General features: G+C 50.9%; 1 long non-coding RNA gene across 1 annotated transcript; it reads right to left on the bottom strand.

The window, feature by feature from the left end:
• On the bottom strand, window positions 1-3769 carry LOC141251728 (uncharacterized). Its single transcript, XR_012313353.1, has 3 exons — window positions 3640-3769; window positions 1779-1876; window positions 1-27 (listed from the first exon to the last, which is right to left on the bottom strand). It is a non-coding gene; the product is annotated as an uncharacterized lncRNA (long non-coding RNA).
• Between the last annotated feature and the right edge of the window lie 919 nt (window positions 3770-4688).

Genomic DNA, 4688 nt, shown 5'->3' with positions numbered 1-4688 from the left:
CATATTTTTGGTTCTTTGATAAAATCCCTAAAACGGAATTAAAAAAATAAAGTTTCAGGGGCCTATTGTACATCGTATACATTCAACCATGATAAGTCAACTAGTATAGTGCAAAGCTCAGTTGCTCTGTTCTAGGGGACACCTCATATATGGACAAGTTTGAGAAGCTCCAAAGATGGACATGTCACCAACAGCTTCTCCAGGTTAAGAAAAGGCAGCTGAAGTCCCCAAACCGAGCATCGGGATTTAGAAGGGGTGCTCCCTGAACCCCGATTCTCTGACCTGAGACTACGACGGATAGGTCAGGCCCAGGTATAGGGTGATAACAGGAGGTCAGTGAATGGTATTGGTAGAGATTCTCAAAGCTCTCCTCGCCCTGAAGAATCAACAGGCTTATCGGAGACCAGAGCTGGACAGGAAGGTCTCCCTGGCTGTAGAGTTCATCTACTTTAGGAGGCACCAAAGACAAGGGCTCATCTCCTCCACAGCTGCCAGAAAACAAAAATATGGAATGCGACCCTGCTCCTACGAAAAACCCACAACTGAAGGGTTTAACCAACGGTGCCATTCACCAATGACTAACCCTATGTTAGAGCTTGGGCTAAAAAGGACCAGCAAGAACACTGGAGGACACTAGGTTGAGTGTCATCATACACCAGGACACATAAGTAACGACTGCAGATCAGCTCCTATTCTTTTAAATAGGGACCTGCAATACCCAGGAACCACCACTAGGAAGAAACATTCAACTCCCACGATCCTTGAAATCAAGATTGCTTTATAAAAGAGGTTGTCCACTACGTTAACATTGATGACCTATGGTAAGGATAAACCATCAATGTCTGATCAGTGGGGGTGCGACACTCGACGCCCCTGCCTTTCAGCTGTTCCCGCTGTCGGTGTCAGCATGAACTGCTCACTTAAGGAGCTGCACAGCGCTGCTCCATTTACAGAATAGTGGCCACAGCCGGGTAGGGTTGTGGAGTCGGAGCCCATTTTGGTGGAGTCGGTATAAAACAGACCGACTCCTAAAATATATAATAAATTGGGAACAGTAGTTCAATGCAGTTTGTGGGGGAATATTTTTTCATAAGAATTTGGGAAAGTTATGAAATGTCCTATAAATGTCTGTCCTATTCCTGATCTAAGGGTCTAGACTTTTATCGGAGATTATTCTGTGCTACAGTAAATTTATCACTTGCACATGAGCCGTGTATGAGGGAGTTGGAGTCTGTGCCATGGAAATTGAAGAGTCAGAGGGTTGGCTTACTGACTCCACAGCCCTGCACATCTGCCCCCTATTGATTTGAGTAGGGGGCAGATACCCTGCCACGGCCACTATAGATCAGACGGAGTTGTGATGTACAGCTCCATAACTGAACAGTTCTGGCCGCCACCAACACCAGGAACAGCTGACCGGCAGGGGCACCGGGTGTTACACCCCACCGATCAGACATTGATGACATATATTAAGGATAAGCCATCAATGATAAAGTAGTGGACATCCTCTAGCCACCTCGTCATATCTGATCGGTGGGAGTGTCGGACCCCTACTGATTGGACATTGTGGACCTATCCTAAGAATAGGCCCCTAGTATCATAGTAGTGGAAACCCCCTTTAATAGGCTGATATCAATGTTAGACCTGGAGGGCCATGATTGAAGCCCTGGCTGCCATGGGAAACCATCAGCACCCCATCGAGTTATGAGCCTAGTGATGGGTTGACAAAGATCCTCCTACTCCTTATAAACAACTTAGGTGCCTTGGTCTTTACTGACCTTTGAGTCCTGGGAGGGTAAAAGCCCGGGGTCAGAGCTCCCTTGGATCACGGTAGTTCGAGAACAGTCGAGCAGCCATTCCCGATGGAACAGAATAGCTGAGCAGTGAAATGGACCAGAGCGTTATAAACAGCGCATTGCGAAACCAAAGAATCTGTCATTAATATGGAATACTTAAGGGTCTCACTTAAGGGTCTCCATTAAGGGTGGGGGGGGGGTAGGTGGATAGGGGAATCCCTTGGTGAGGGGTGGGGACGACAGGAGAATCCCTCGGTGAGGGGAGGGGGGGGCGACGGGACAGGAGAATCCCTCAGTGAGGGAGGAGGGGACGGGACAGGAGAGGTGTGGGAGACAGGAGAATCCCTAGTTGAGGGGGGGGGGGCAGGAGAAACCGAGAAACCCTTGGTGAGGGGGTGGGGGGGACAGGAGAATCCCTGGGTGAGAGTGGGGGGGCGGGGACAAGAGAATCCCTTGGTGAGAGGGGGGGACGGGGACAGGAGAATCCCTTGGTGAGAGGGGGGGACGGGGACAGGAGAATCCCTGGGTGAGAGGGGGGGACGGGGACAGGAGAATCCCTGGGTGAGAGGGGGGGACGGGGACAGGAGAATCCCTGGGTGAGAGGGGGGGACGGGGACAGGAGAATCCCTCGGTGAGGGGGGGCGGGACAGGAGAATCCCTCGGTGAGGGGGATGGGGACAGGAGAATCCCTCGGTGAGGGGGATGGGGACAGGAGAATCCCTCGGTGAGAGGGGGATGGGGACAGGAGAATCCCTCGGTGAGAGGGGGATGGGGACAGGAGAATCCCTCGGTGAGAGGGGGATGGGGACAGGAGAATCCCTCGGTGAGAGGGGGATGGGGACAGGAGAATCCCTCGGTGAGAGGGGGATGGGGACAGGAGAATCCCTCGGTGAGAGGGGGATGGGGACAGGAGAATCCCTCGGTGAGAGGGGGATGGGGACAGGAGAATCCCTCGGTGAGAGGGGGATGGGGACAGGAGAATCCCTCGGTGAGAGGGGGATGGGGACAGGAGAATCCCTCGGTGAGAGGGGGATGGGGACAGGAGAATCCCTCGGTGAGAGGGGGATGGGGACAGGAGAATCCCTCGGTGAGAGGGGGATGGGGACAGGAGAATCCCTCGGTGAGAGGGGGATGGGGACAGGAGAATCCCTCGGTGAGAGGGGGATGGGGACAGGAGAATCCCTCGGTGAGAGGGGGATGGGGACAGGAGAATCCCTCGGTGAGAGGGGGATGGGGACAGGAGAATCCCTCGGTGAGAGGGGGATGGGGACAGGAGAATCCCTCGGTGAGAGGGGGATGGGGACAGGAGAATCCCTCGGTGAGAGGGGGATGGGGACAGGAGACGAAGAATCCCTCGGTGAGGGGGAAGGAGAAGCCCTCGTCTGAGAAGGGAAACAGGGGAACCCCTCGTTGGAGGTGGGAAGGACAGGGGAGCATTCGGCCAACAGATCATTCAATCATCACCTTCATGACTGTAACAACCAGGGAAAATGACCCCAAAAATGTAAAAATTCATCTGAAATGCCACAATCTCTGCTGATAAGTAACGGCCTCATCGGCTCAATTTAAAAAAGAAAAATCACTCAAAAACGTCCCAAGAAGCGCTGCGGTCAATCCAGCAACCCAACAGCCGCTGACGGCCATAATGTATCGCTGACCCCTCCCCCCACCACTAGGCCCAGCACTGGTCTCCCAACCTCAGTAACCACTGATCCAATCCAGTCCTATTCTTCCTATTAGTGACACACAGCAGCTTCTCAGCTCCATAAAGTTATGTACAAGTCGTTTTACTAGTATTTTTACTTCCTTCCGGTCTCTCTCCGGCCAAAACAAGGACACTCACCTCCCAGCACCAGAGCCGTCCACAGACGCCGGGAACTTCCTGGTTGGGAGTCACCTAGAAAGCAGGTAGAGTGATTAACTGAGAAAAACTACATTTCCCGGCACACCTCTGTGATATGACGTAGGCAGTCGGACTTGCGCCTGCGTGGAAAAGCGAGCTACCTCAGCGCATGCGCGACAATCGTTTTTTCCCCTTTTCTTTTGATGTTTTGAGCAGGAAGAGGTGCTCAGTCCGCTCTGGGCAGAGCTGCGGCCGGTTGATTGGCTTCATTGCTCTGCCGGTTACACATGAGGAGAGCGCATCTTCTTCTCCAGCTAATATCTCCATTTATTTCTATACATTTATTGCTTTCTGTTATCAGGCTCATGGAATAATATACCCCCAACCCAATCTGTTTGTGAAAGAGATGATCACAAATTATAGTCGGAGTACCCTCACAAGCCGGGTCAGCCTCAGTGCCCACTTTTAGTCACAGAGCGCTGTCCTGAACACCATCCACCATGGGGGGAAAGGGGTTAATACTTAACCCTTTAACGGTGTACGCACACGGCAGCTTTTATAAGAAAACGTTTAGAAAACGCTGGCACTTTTTTTTTTTTTTTTTGCCTGAAATTTTTTGGGAGTCATTTTTTGCTATTTTTTTTAGGCACATTTTGGTAACCTGAAGCGGTTAAAAACACACTGACCATGCGCCCAGCAACTCCTCACATAGAAACGCATGTGTTCAGCGTCAGGGTAGCGCCTATTCAGGAGGTTTACAAAGCGAAATCTGCCTAAAAGAGCCCTTGTGTGCACAGACCCCAACAATGCAGCCAACTTTCATGTTTGCGCTTTTTTTCTCCCAAGAACTATAACTTTTTTTTTTTTTTTAGTTTTCTATCGTAGGTGTATGAGCACTTGTTTGTTTTTTGCGGGAAGAGCTGTAGTTTTGATGTAGTCCATTCATTTTACCATATAATTGCCTAAAACGGGTGAAAACCAAGTCTTATCAAATGGTAGAACTTACCCTCCTTCCAATTCTGCCATTGCTTTGTTTTTAAACCCTTAAA

Source organism: Phyllobates terribilis, unplaced genomic scaffold (genome assembly GCF_046119375.1).
Source record: "Phyllobates terribilis strain yellow unplaced genomic scaffold, ASM4611937v1 Scaffold_7641__1_contigs__length_36317, whole genome shotgun sequence".
Classification (NCBI taxonomy): Eukaryota; Metazoa; Chordata; class Amphibia; order Anura; family Dendrobatidae; genus Phyllobates; species Phyllobates terribilis.
The sequence above is the reverse complement of the archived record's forward strand: the minus strand, read 5'-3'. Positions and strand labels throughout refer to the sequence as shown.